Source organism: Canis lupus, chromosome 34 (genome assembly GCF_048164855.1).
Source record: "Canis lupus baileyi chromosome 34, mCanLup2.hap1, whole genome shotgun sequence".
Lineage (NCBI taxonomy): Eukaryota > Metazoa > Chordata > Mammalia > Carnivora > Canidae > Canis > Canis lupus.
The window spans coordinates 20,179,591-20,194,494 of record NC_132871.1 but is presented as its reverse complement, the minus strand read 5'-3'; the positions used below and the strand labels follow the sequence as shown (position 1 = coordinate 20,194,494).

General features: G+C 35.7%; 1 protein-coding gene across 1 annotated transcript in view; it reads left to right on the top strand.

Moving 5' to 3' along the window:
- The first annotated feature begins 909 nt into the window (after positions 1–909).
- CSRNP3 (cysteine and serine rich nuclear protein 3) overlaps positions 910–14,904 on the top strand; it is a 189,606-nt gene continuing 175,611 nt past the window's right edge. The window contains exon 1 of the mRNA XM_072810974.1: positions 910–983. The gene's annotated coding sequence lies outside the window, so the exon portion shown is untranslated. The remainder of the gene's footprint in view (positions 984–14,904) is intronic.

The following is a 14,904-nucleotide window of genomic DNA, read 5'->3' as shown; positions in this document are numbered from 1 at the left end:
CTAGCCTCCCTAAAGCTGTAGGTGGGTTTGCTTTGTTGCCTGAAAGTATTCTAACTGGATGCTTTCCTCAGTTGTCCTTTTATACATGTTACGTTCTTAGTTCAAAAGTGAAATGATTTTGCCCAAGGTTATTAGAATAAAATTGGAGTTCAATTAGTCACTTTGAGACATGGCAACTAAGTGGCTGATCCCTTTTTAATCTTTAACAGGCTCCATTATTCACAAAGGCAAATTGATGCCAGCTTTTAAGGAATCTGAAGCAATGCAAACCACACAGCTTTGAAATATTTAAATATTCTAATTCTCAGGATGAAATATCTTTTTCATACTGATTAGACTCTGAAACTGGTTTTAAATGGAAACTGTGCCAAACAGAGGTTGAAATGCAAATGCATTGCATTTACATCAACGTAAAGGGTCTTGATTCATTTTAATTTTATCTCTTTGCAAGCTGCATATGCATAATGTCATCTTGCTGTTCAGTCTTAACCTCCTCTATCTACATATCAAAATATACAACGGAGAGAGAATTTCTTTTTCCCCTGAGGAAAATCAGTGGGAGCTGAAAAGACAGGCAATTTACCTAGGTCTCATCCTGAATATTTGGCTCTAATTTCAGGTGGTTGAGGCACTGATTAACCCTCTTTTCCTAAATTCAAAGCGAGACACTGTGCTTCAGCTGAGTTCACCTGCAGATTTTGTTTATGGTTTGGAGCTATTTTTTGAAATATCTTTCATCTCTTTATTCCTTTCCTCTTCATGTTCCTGTTCTCCACTCCCTCTCTCCCAGCTGCAAGGATTTGCCCTCTAAGAGAGTGGGGGTGGGAGGAAACACGGGATGGAGGCAAAGCAGGGAGCATGAGCCGGAGAATGCCAGGATCCGGCTTCGGGATTGGTTGGCTGCTGCCTGATGGATAGACGAGGGAGGAGTGAAGTCTTCAGTCTGTTCTGACGGAGCCGAAGTACAGAAACCATATTTACAGGTAAGAGCAAAAAAGAAAAAAATCTTTTTCTTCAAAACAGAATGCTTCTCAGTGCCTATTGAGACAATTTTATGATGCGAAAATTATTCTGAAGACCTTTCCTGCAAGTGTGTCCCATTCATTGCTTAAGGAAGCTTTGCAATGAGCTGGGGTTTTTCTCCCTGCCACACCATTAGCTGATAAAAACACCAGAGGCATGTCTTACCCCGGATAACTTTCTAGGAAAGTGTGATTGAAGCAAAATTAATAGATAAAATGAGTCACCGTGTGTCTTTTTTTGTTTCTATTCAAGTTTACGTGATTGGGAATGAAAGGAAAGATGAGGAAAGCCTAGGAAATTCCACAGGTTCTGAGAAAATGGAGCTTTCTCTGAATAGACGACATAAAATTTCATGTGGTGTCTTTTAATGTTTACAATACAGTAAATGGTTTAGGAAAATAATTTTTGCCGGTTGTAGGCTCTTTAAGTGCTGAATTAAAAGGAATGGTTCGTATGCATTTAAGCTCTTTTATTTAACTTACTCCTCTTGATAAATCTCATGCTATTGAGTAGTTGTATCATTTCATTTTGTAAATTGTAAACTTATGTGATGATAAAACAACTATATTTAGCAACATGCATAGGGTTGTTTTCATTTAAAAGCTCAGAAACCTGTTTATGAAGGATTAAACATTGCTGTAAAAAATAGCATCTTAATAGGCAAATTTCATTGGCGGTTTCATTTATCAATCAAATATATCTAGATAAGGGTTCCTTCGCAACATTTATATTGTTGGTAAGATCCCTAGGGCAATAATTTTTTTCTTTAACAGCTCAGAAGTTCAGATTTTACTTTACCAGCTGCTTGTATCTCTTAATATTGTCTTTTTTTAGGCAAGAGTTCTAAATGTGTAGACTCATGACACAGGAAAAAGAAGAAAAATAATTTTATTACAAGTCATTTAATTATATAGTTAGTTAAAGTCAGAAATATTGGGTGGTTAAGGGAGGAAGGATCTCATTAAGATCAAGCTTCTTTTAAGAGATACTGCTCTTGACTTAGGCACATTGGCGATCAATTAAGACTTGTTGATTATAATAAAATAAAAGTCTTTCACTGATTTAAATGATATGTTCAAGTACTTTTAAAATACTTCCTTTGAATGAATCACAAACTAACAATGAATATGTATAATATATAAGAATTTTTTTGATCCGGTTTTTGCTTTTTTTTGTCTGAGAAATGGATTTTGTTTTTTTAATGACAAAAGCACAACAGTTCTTGAAAAATTAAAAATAAAGGGGGGAGAAAAACTACTGGATGTTGGGAAAAGATCATCTAAATGAATGGAGAACTATCTTAAATTTCCTACACACACTGAATATAGCTAATAATATGTTTACATGCTTACGTCCTATTGATCCAAGCAAATACACTTGCATGGTTTATTTTTGAACTCTCTGGTTTTCAAAAATTAGTTTATGATACTGAAGTATTGCCATGTTTCTAATTATTGATAGAATCTTCTGATCTTGGTTTTTAAAACAAAATGATGCTACAAATTTACCTCTCCCTAGATTGGAATTTAAGGTGATATATATGACTAGATAGTCACCTCCTGAAATGTATTAGAAAAAATAAATCAAGGCAGTTATATTTTTTGGAAATTATAAATTCCGAGTAAAGCTACCTCCAGGAATGAAGGGGAATTGATGAAAATTAGAGAGCAGAGTTCCACATGGTTTTAAATTATTCTGTTTCCTTGGAAACCAGCTGCTGCAGATGCATTTTGCTTTCTTTGGCTAAAAATATCATCCTTTTAATAATCGCTAAGGGAAAGGTTCTGAATAAAACCAGAGTATATTGTTGCTGCTTTTTATAATTTCCTTAATGGTTCACATATTTTGGATGAAAAGTAGATAAAGCCTTTCTCAATCAGCATTTCCTATCATCCACTGGCAGACGTCTGCTTGAGGCGTCTGCATGAGACGTCTCCAGGAGATAACTATGGTAGCTTTTACTGCAGAGACTACAGGAAAAAGAGAGTGTGTGTTTGGGTGGGGGGTGGCTGTGTGTTGGGGTGGGGGGAGTGTGTGTGTTGGGGGGCAGTGTGTGTGTGCGCGCGCACACTGGAGTGGAGGCAAGAGAGAAAAAAAGAAGCATGAAAGAAAACAGTTAAGAGCTTCCTGTCCAAGTGAAGGATGGAAATAAAGCAAATGAAAACCATGTAAGGCTGTTCTGTGGGAGATGGCAAACACAATACCATTTGTTTTTTCCTTTAGAGCATTTCTTAGATTCAAATATAGGTTTTTATATGTTATGTGTTTATATGTTATGTATGTTCCTGTTGCATAATACTTTCCTTTTTCTCTTTATGTTTGTAGTGGTTAGTAGTATACTGAATGAGACAATAAAATTAAGAAACATATTTTGATGCATCAGTCATTTTAATCATAGAAAGCTTGAGATCTATGCTCAGGCTATGGGCAGTGAAGAGGATCAAATTTATATTTAGACAGATGAAGACTTTTAAACTTAGTGTCCTTACTGTTTCTGTAATACAGTAATTTCCTTACTTTTGTAGTCTAATATATAAAAAATTAAACATCACAACAACCTAAAAACCATTTAAATATTAACATATGTATCTGAAATTTAAAAGAAATTATTATAAATATACATATATTCTTTTTGTTTTATTTGAAGCCTTTTGCATTACTTGGAAATAAAATTCCATTCTATGTGGCCTTTTTTTTAATAAGAAGTAAAAATCAGAATTATCATATTTTGCCCTAGGCAATTTCCTAAGTTAAAACATTGTCATGATAATTTTTTTTTCTCCCGGCTAATTGTTGAGAGGGAAAAATCATCAAAAAGCTGTTATATCTTTCCTATTATTTTATTATAATTCAGTTAAGATTCTTATTTTCTCTTTTATTTCTCATTTAAATGTTTTTGACATATAATACTTAGTTTTCATAATATTAACCTTAGTCTATTAGATTCATTAGTCATACAGTAAATAAAGTACCACATGCTTGAAATATATTTTAATATATTTAATATTTAGCCACTACATTACTTAAATTAATTTGGTACGTCAGAACATTATTTTTCACAAAGAGGATAATGGGAGGTGTTTAGTTTTCATCAGTTAACACGAGCAAAGCACTTCAGAGGCAACACGTTCAGCGTAAAGACAGAAGACATTAACGAGCACACTGACAAAGCAGATGGATGAGGAGATGGGTCATGCAACCTATGCAGATGACCCTTATTTCAGGCACGATCGAAGTTATGAAGTGCATTTCAGGTTGCTGAAAATAACGCATTGCATAGGCTCACTCTCAGTTACAGATAATTTTAAAATTCCATTTGTTAGTAATGCCTCTTTACTGCTCTCTGGTTCATTATTTACAGAAAGAAGCTTGCCATATTCATAGGTAAGTTTACTTGGGTCTCTGAAGTCTCACAAAATGTCTTCAGAAAGATGAAATATCAATAGCTGCCCCTATAATGTAGGTAGACAACTTTATACCTGTCATGGAAACATGCTAGTTTGGCAAATAACCCATCTCTGGGAATGGAAGGGTGGGATTGAAAAGAAATGGAAGTTACATGGGGATAAGAAAGCTTGGTCCAGTTTCAACATTCAAATTGTACTAGGTACTCAGGTAATTCAAGCAGATGAGCAATTGCTTCCACCTTTGTACTATAGTAATCCATAACCCAAAAATATTGATCAGAAGTTAGTTTTGACTTAGTATATATTTAATGCCTGATAATATAACATAGGGCTTATTTAGGTACGGAAAGGGGGTTGATCCAAAGCAGCATCATTACTCTTTAATTACCACTTTGAACATCAAAAAGTAAGAACTGGATTTGATAATCAAACTAATGATCACATTTAGATCTTTCTCATACTCAGTGAATCAGTTGGGCAGATCATCTGATTTGTCAGTCAATTGTTCAGATCTCAGTTGTTATAATGGATGAAATAGTTTGACCTGAAAATTGCTGGATGTGCATATTCTGAGAATACAGACTCAACATAACTTTTCAAGCATTTAGTTCAAGATTATGATGACCTTGATAAATGTCAGTGCTAATTCTAAGAATAACACTAGCAAGAATACCACTTGACAGGAGCTCAACTTTGACATTCCTTTTAATCTTATGGCTAAGAGATGAATAGAACCTATGTGATTTATTTCCAAAGACATTCTACTTTAGTTAGATCAAGTGCTTAATGCACTAACTTGCAATACAACAACAAAAGGTGATAGACACGTTTCAATATTTCTCCTGACTCACATGCACCTTTGTACATAAACCACAAATCACCAGGTAAAAGTAGTTCTTATGTGAATTTATGTATCTTTAAAGAATATTGACTATAAAATCCTTTAGCAAATACTCATTTGATTTTCAAATATTCTCTTTGGATATTTTAGTCTTCCGTTACCTTAGAAACATGGGACTGGCCTGTAGAGATAGTTTCTTCCTGGATTGCTCGTTTTACCTATGAAGAAAGAAAGGCACAGAGGGGGATTCCCACAGTGATTTTTTAGTAAGAAACTGAGCATTTGCTTATGCAAAATAACAACAGCCAAACACTATGTGTTTGTATTAAATATTGGATATAATGCATTAAATACTGGATGCAAGAAAAGCATCCAGTTTAGAACTTTGGAAAAGACAAAAAAGCATGGTGTGGCCAGATGGTCCACAAAGCATAATGGCACAGGAATTTTAGAGTTGCACAGAACTCTCCACTTTAGACCTGCCCCTGGTATCCTTTTACTGATCTCTTTGACTTACTGTCACAGTCTCCTTGACTTTTTGTGAGCTTGCTGTCATGGTAAAAAATGCATTTTAGTTTTGTTTTCTAGTAAGTGTTGATACAGTTAGTTGCTGTCATGTTGTGGATACATCACAATATATTTAATAAGTGAAACAAATAATTTCCCAAACAGGACTCCTGAATGCATTTACAAAGATTTCCTTTTCTATCCCAGGTTAAGCTAGCCACAGAAAATCAATATCTGTCATCAGGTATGACTCTGGTACTCCTGGTTGTGATGCTGTCAGCATATTAAGCCAGAAAGAGTCTAGAAAAGGTTTTCAGACATTATTTAGAAAAAAAAAATTCTTGTTTTGCTTTCTCAAAATTCCTTTCTGGTCACTCATAAAACTCATACTTAAAGCTTGGGATGGTTAATCTACTGTTATACCTAAATCAGTAAGGACCCCAAGTGGACTCTCCCATGCTCACAATGAAGTCCTCTAGGGCTCAGTGTCAGATGGGAAACTGAACCTGGGGACTCCCCTCTTCAGCTTATTGTTCAGAGATCTCCATACAACTTCTGTGCAGAGCCAATGAAAACAACCCAGAACTACCTAGGGCTTGTCCTGCACTTCCTGGCTTCTTGATGTGGTCACGACAGCCACTTTTTTTACCTCTCCATACATTTTTATTCAATTATCTTAACTACAATTCTTGGCGGGTGGGGTGTCCTTTGTCTCTAGCAACAACATCTAATACGATGTCTGATACATACTATGTGCCCCTAAATTGTTTTGCCGACTGCCTAAGGGAATAATTGTGTCAGATAGTTATCTTACCCTTTTCTTGTACCCTCCCAGCTACAGACACGCATTCCATTCTGAGATAGTACCTTCCTTCCAGGGGCTTCTCTGTTAATGCTTTTCAATGCAATAATGTCCATGTCCTGTAAATGTCGTTAAGTCATGCAAAATTATGTACTGCAGACAGTTTATTGTGCAAACTCCATTTGAGCTCACCTACTCTAACAGGGGATTTCATCTGCATACGTTCTGTATCTCACGACTCCGTGCACTGTGCTGTTCATTATCTGTTACTGTTTTTGATACATACACATACACGTCGTCATCATCATCATATATTAAGGGAATGGATTAAATGTAAATTAACACAATTAATTATACTTTTGTATTAATATGCAATAAACATTAAATAATATTCACATAAGAAAATGTAGTGACATGTATTTTACCAATCTCTGAGTGTTCTCATATGTATACTCATTCAATTATTCTTCACTCTCTTGAGTTAAATTGTTCAGCAACATTTGATTAAAAATAGAATTACTCAGCAATATTTTTCTTCTCCTCTGGACTGTCTTTCTGCCATTTATGTTGTGTTCTGGTGAACAAGTCTAAGCCATAATGCTTGACAAGTGACAATGTTGACTTAGCTATGAAGAAATCGAGGTTGCATGCTGAGAGTTGATATATCCATTTTACTGGGGTTTAACATGTCTCGAGGTAAAGGTTGGCAGATAATATAACATTAGTAGAAGTCCTATAGTCTACCACAGCCAGGTAGAACTGACCAAAAAGAAAAAAAAAAAGCCCTGATGTGATGTCTAGGAGTTTAAAGAGAAAGAGTGATTCCTAATATACCCTACTGTGCTCATTTATGTGAGAACTGTACTGTGGTGTACATATATACCCCTTAAATGGATGATTTAGTCAGCCAGTCAGTATGCCTGTTTCTAGAAATGCGTACTTTGAGCTTACAGGGTACTTTAACTTTGGCTTGCCTATTAGTTTTTAGGTAGTACAGCATAATAATTGATAGGATGCATAATGAACTTTGCAGTCAGGCCAACTGTAGTTTATCTCTTACAGATGCCATCTTACTGCCTCTGTAAATTTGGACAAGTGACAAGCTATCTGAGCTTCTGTTTCCCTTTCTGTAAAATTTGGTTATCAACCTGGGTGATATTGTAAAGACTGATAGATATACTTCTCACCACAGAATTTGGAACATAATATGGAATTGTCTGTAATTTTCATTTGTTATTGCTAGTCATCCTTTTCTTTTCTTTTTTTTTTAAGATTTATTTATTTATTCATTCATTCATTCATTCATTCATGAAAGACACACACAGAGAGAGAGGCAGAGACACAGGCAGAGGGAGAAGCAGGCTCCATGCAGGGAGCCCGACGTGGGACTTGATCCCAGGTCTCCAGGATCACACCCTGGGCTGAAGGCGGCTAAACTGCTGAGCCACCCAGGCTGCCCCATTAGTCATCCTTTTCTGTTTAGAAGCTAAGAATGGAAAGCAAGAATGGCAGAAAGGAGCCAAACAATCCCCAGGGCTTTTAATGGCCTCCTAAGTATTATTCTTCATTAAGGGATTAGAAAACTCATAAAATTCCCCTTGATTGGCAAGTTTTTCTACTTTTCCATATTAACTGCAATTAAATCATTGGATATCAGTTAGTCAAGTTAGTATAGTAGGAGATGGTATTTTTTCCATATTTTCATAATGGTGAAACCGAATCCTAGAATCAGTGACAATTAGCAATGGTAGGACTTTCAAAATATCAAATTGGTAAAACATTTTCAAAGTTCGGAAAAATTTTTTTGAATATTCCATGAAAAAAAAATTCTGTGTTACATTTGCACGAATCTGGACAAAATTTAAACAACACCAATTTCTGTATAGCTTTTATTATACTAATGCAGTGAGATTCTTCAAAAAGGGTTTATAGTATTAAGAATTTTCAAGACTTATTTGATCATAGACCTCCCCCCCCTTTCCAACATGAAACTTCATCCATTAAAATTCTGTGAGTCAAGTTTGGTATATGCTACATTAATCATTTTTAAGACAGACATACATCTATAATCTCCTGAAGAATCTATAACTCAAAGGTTAAAGCATGGTATATGTTTTAACAATTTTTTCAATATGAAAATAGTTCCAATGTTTTCAATATAAAAACATTTCTGAAATTACTCCATGAAATGCATATTCTTCATACTAGTAATATATTCAAAGTGTATATTCTCTTTCCCCCCATAGTTTGTTTTTAAATTTCTACAAAGTAGCATGTGCACTTATGTTTCAAAATATTTGCTGTCACAAAGGAGCCTTATGTCCAAAATACATAAGTAATGTACATTCTAAGCTTCATGTTGCTCAGTGATAACAAGGAAACAATAATACTCATTTCAGAGTCATTATAGGTGCAAATGAGATAACACATTCACAGAATTTAATTTCTGGCACCAAGTAGGGACTCAGTAACATTATTATGATCTACTTATTTAAAAGAAAGGCAATTTATTAATTAAGAAAAAAAACAGAACATAATGGACAGTATGAAGAAGTCCCAAGGAATTCTGATTTAAATTCTAAGAAGACACTTGGATGTAAAAAGTGTTCATGACCTATTTCTTCTGTAAAGGTAATGTAAAAATACCAGAATCACAAACGAGTGTGCTCCTTATAGCTATAATAAAATGTCTCTAAACACAAACTCGATGAACACTTTACTGGGGAAAAAGGATGTTAAGTAATTTAGACAAATGCACACAACACGCAAACACACAGAAACCGTTAAGAATGGAAGGAAAGCCTATGGGAAAAAATAGTCCTAACTAACAAATATTCAGAGAAAACCAATTTCAAGCAGTAAGATAACAACAAAAGTCAAAAAAGAGTGTGGTGATTAAAACTATGATTACAAGTGCCAAAATGCTTGAGTTCGAATGCTTCCTCTAAGACTAATTAACTCTATGACCTTCGCCTAGTCACCTCCTTTCTCTATGCTTTGGTTTTTCTTTGGAAAATGTTATTAATAATAATGTCTACTTCATATATGTGCACTGGGGATTAAATCAGATGATGTTATATTGGTTTTTTATTATTGTGTAACAAATTACCACAAATTTAGCAACTTAAAACAAAGCTCATTTATTAGCATACAGGTCAGAAGTCCTGCACTGTGTGGCTCAGTTCTTTGCTCAGGATCTCTCAAACTGAAAACCAAGGTGTCAGTTTGGGTGAGTTCTTGCCTGATAACTGTGGGAGGTGGAAATCTACTTCCCAGCTCCTCCTTTTTGGCAGAATCAGTTCCTTTTGGTTATAGGACTGGGATCCCTGTTTGCTGCTTGCTGTGGCTGGAGCTGCTCTCAGAGCTCCTGGAGGCACATCCCATGTCACAGGACCCCTTCTATCTTCAGAGTCAACTATAGGAAATCTTATTTTGAATCCTTCTCACCCTTTAATTTAAAGGGTGAGATTTAAAGGGTTCATGTGATCAGATCAGGCCCAACTAGATAATCTCTTATCAGGTCACTGAAATGGGACCTTAAGTATGTATGCAAAATCCCTTTGCCCTATAATGTGAACAGAGTCACAGGAGTGGTATTTCACTATATTTGCAATCCTGGGGATATACAGGGTATGCACACTAGGGGATAGAGATGCCACCTTAGAATTCAGTCTAATATATATGTGAGATGCTAGGACACATGCAGTAATTACTCTAGATGTGTAGCTCTTATTCTTAGAATATCTGAAAAACTCAGATTTAAAAAAAATTTTAAACATTTATTTATTTATTAGGGAGAGAGAGAGAGAGAGTACACACTCAAGTGGAGGAAGGGTAAAGGGGGAGAATATCCAAGCAAACCCTCCTGAGTGCAGAGCCCAACATGGGACTGGAGCCTGACACGGGGCTCAATCTCATGACCCATGAGGTCAGAACCTGAGCCTAAACCAGGAGTCAGATGTTTAACTGACTGAGCCACCCAGGCACCCCAAAACTCATGAATATTTAAAAAAATAACAACGTGGGGGATCCCTGGGTGGCTCAGTGGTTTAGTGCTGCCTTCAGCCCAAGGAGTGATCCTGGAGACCTGGGATCGAGTCCCATGTTGGGCTCCCTGTGTGGAGCCTGCTTCTCCCTCTGCCTGTGTCTCTGCTTCTCTCTCTCTCTCTCTCTCTGTGTGTCTCTAATAAATAAATAAATAAATAAATAAATAAATAAATAAATCTTAAAAAATAAAAATAAATAAAAAATAAAAAATAGCAATGCCACAGCGATGGCAAGGGTGTGGTAAAATGATACCCCAATGCACCATTGAAGAAAAAGATTGGTGAAAGCTCTCTGCCAGGTAATTTGACGATGTGTATTGAAAGCTCACTACTTCCACTTCTAGGGCTTTGTCGTAAAGATATAATCAGAGATATAGACCAAGGTATGTGAAAGAAATGTTAATTATCCTTGATTTATAATAATAAACATTTAAAAAGAAGCCAAGCATTTCCCTTTAGAATTTTGGTTAAATATTATGGCATAGCTATTCAGGGAAATGCTATTAGCTAGCCTTAAGCACAAAAGTAAAAATCAAATAAAAACACATAGGTTTTGAAAAATATTAAATGAGAAGGTCTTCATGATATAAGCGGAAAATTATAGGTTACACAATTGCATATGTGGTGTTAAACAACTCACACTTTTTCCTGGAATGGTAGGTGGCCTTTTGGCTAGACATGGTCACTTGACAAGGAAGGGAACATACCCTGACAAGCCTCCTCTGATTGCTGTAGGTGAGAGTAGGTTTCTAGAGACTTTTAGGGAGTCTCAGCATCCTTCCTAGAGTTTGAAGGTAGGCTTTTGGCAAGATGGGGTCACTTAACAAGGAAGGGCACATAACATGTCTATATGGCCATGTCCATCAATCAAAACAACAAGGGCATCCTCATAAGAAGACTTTACATCATCTCTTCTCCATTTTGTGTGTGTGCGTGTGCTGTTGACGTTCATTCAACGTCTCAAAATGCAAATAATGTGGTCTGGTCGCTCATGGCTCAATTACACTCTCAGCCAAGATTTTAGAGAATGGTTTTGTTTTGTTTCAGCTATAATGCAAGACATCTGCAATACATAATGCATACCAATGGCAGAGGTAGAAGTTAACGATTATGAGGAAAGCACCAAATTTTTAAGCAACTGGCTTCCCTCTTTTCATCATACCATGATTCTTAATGGTTCTTGGGACTCTATATTTTTAAAGATATCCCCTGGAAATGTCAATGATTAGCCTAGTTTAAATCCTCTGCAGGACGTATCACTGCTTTCCCGTACCTGGAGGCAAATTAGTGGTGACAGTAACAGCGCAGAGTGCTTTTTTTTTCTCCTAAGCTTTTTCCAGCTTCAGGCTCTCAGATCTTAAATTTCAAAGTAACAGATGTGTTTTTCATTGGGGATCCAGATTATCACCACAAATTCAGATTAAAGAAATTCTTCTCTGTGCCCTCTCAGCACAAAGGTTCCATAATCTTTGGAACTAGCATTTACTAGGCTCTACAGGCCAAGGTAGTTTCTCCTACCTTGTGCTCTCTACAACTAAATCCTTAACAAAAATCAATGCCCAGATGTCTCAAGTCACTGCATTGTCCATTTCTCCTTTGGGGATTTCCCTCTCTCCTTCCCAGCATCTTCTCTTTTGCCCTACTTTCCCTCCATATTCCCAGGATCATTCATTCATTTCTAGTTACCTTTATTCTGCCTCCATCTCTAGCTCCAGCAATCTATCCCACTCTTATTCTAGTTTTTCCCAGTTAACCTCAGTAATCAACCGAAGCCTACAGTTGTATCCTAACTCTGTAGGAAGTGTTCTTATTGTAGGGGAAGTAAAAAGAACATAAAAATGCATTTAAATGATTGTGGAGTTTTACTATTTAGATATTTGGGCTGTCTGATATTAGAGTTATCTAATCAAAAAATCAGCCATTGGGTATTTTGTTCTGTAAAACTTGCCTAATAACAACAAACACTTACGTTATTAAGGGAGATCCATATAAGTTCTAAACTATTATGTTAAAAAAATTTCCCTTTGTAGAAAGGTCAGTGTACCCAACATTCCTAGTAGTTCAACCTCAAAATGACAAATTATATTTTTACCTTTACATTTTTTTAGTGATGTCTTGACTGTTACTTCTCATTACATCATAAGTTGAACATAAAAATAACTTACAATTTACTTCTCTTAAATGCTAATAATCTCTTGCCTTTTGAGCATCTGGATTTGTTTAAAAGTATTAAACTGTTGTTTCAAATATTTTAAAAATCTGACTATTCTATTTGACAGGTATGCAAATTGTAACTATTTTCATATTAGAAGCAGTATCAAGAAAATTATATTATTTTATATACTTCTCAAAAGGAATTATTGGATATAGGGTCAGTAATAACATAGTATTCCCATTAGGCAGATCAAGAAAACCAAGGGAAAGAAAGAAAGGGAGAAAGAAAGAAAGGAAACTAGCCAGCCTAAGAAAACTTTGTTTTTTTTTTTTTTGAACCTTGGAAACACAAGACCTTTTTAGGGGACCCTGAAGTAGAATTATAAAAAATACTTGACTTGTAAAAAATACACAAAAGATAGCGCAATCTTTTGGATGCTTGTAAATTTTAATTAAGTCATCTGTATGTCCTATTTGCTAACATTTTCATCCAGCTACATACTCTCAAGTCGGTATTCTGTCATGGGGTGACTTAATATTGTTTAAGAGTACTTCCACTTGGCTATGTAGATGGGAAAGACTCATGCAAGGACATTTATAACTTTCTTTGGTCTTCCTTCCCACTTCTTACTGCAGAAATCTGAATGGGGGAATATCTTTAATCTCTCACAATTTAGCTTCTCCTGCATGATCTCATGTCTGTTGCCATGGAAATAATTGTAGTATTGCAATTTTAGTACTACAACCAGAGCACACTCCAGTGGAATCAGATTGGCAGACACAATCTGTGGGATGAAATCTTTCTCTTTCAACAAGTGTCTGTTATACTTTGGGACATTTTTTTCAACTATCTCTTTTTCTGTGTGTATTTCTTCTGCTGTCTAGGTATACAGTCCAATCTCTCTTCAATGACTTTGTCCAAGATTCTAGGGCCACCAACCCACTAAATCCAAAAGCACCAAACGCAAAAGCATAAACATGAGTAAATCCATATAAATTATTTCTATTGATTTCATATCAGTCAAGGAAAAACTTCCAAATAGTTTCCTATAACTAATAAACTTCAGTTTTATCAACATTAAAAAAAATGCATCAACAGCTTTCAGTCTTTAGGAATTTTTCTGTGATTCTTCTAATACCTCTGTATGTCACTTGAAGATAAGACAGTCTCTTCAGCCAAATACTGAATGGTTATATTAGGTCACCAAGTGTCTTTTTGAGCTGGAGACTGTCTGACTTTTAAAGATATCCAGAGTCCTATAATCCCTGCAGTAACAGGTGGTGGTTGTATGCTTGACTTTAAAAATCTTAAATAAATAACTTTAGAAAGGATGGTGAATAAAATAGTTAACTCTTCGCCTCTATTTTTCCATGAATAATGGTCATTGTCCATTTATTCCCTCTTTTCTGTCAAACTAAAATATTCTTTTAGAGTGATAAAAGAGAGCTTACTTTTTTATTGTTAATTTTATTCGCCCAAGCAAGATCATAAAGTGGTACCATTGTATCTGAATTGGTCCTATTTGAAACTTAGCAGATAAGATGGCCACTGTCATAAAATAATTGGTAAATCTCGAGACAGAGATGGTTCTAGATAAAATTAAGTAAATCATATTGTTTTGGGAATCACTTTGATTCCCTCCCCCTTTTAACCTCCTTCTAAATTCTTTCCCCTGAAAAGAAACTATGACCTCTCCAGGCCTCTGACCAGTCAGGTTTTCTAACTTTAACTGCTCATCTGAGTCACTAAGTCCTCTCTAGGTATGTTCCTTAATTCTAGACCTTTCCTTTTTCCCATGAAATCTGTCATTCTTTTACCATATGCCCTGTGTTTTCTTGTGAAATAATAGGCTAACGGGAACACCTTTAAAAATGTAAGTTAGATTTTGTCACTCCACAATTTAAGCTCTGTGGTGGTTTCCATCTCCTATTGAGTAATGGCCAAAGTCCTCCCAGGTGCTACACAATCTAGCCCTCATATCTGTCTAACCTGATTACCCACTGTGCCCTGCCCAAGACCTTGGCACACACCATTGTTTTTGGCCTGAAATGCTTTTCCCCCAGATGTCAAAATTGCTGGCCCCCTTCCTTCCTCCATGTCTTCATTCTATCCTTCCTCACTGT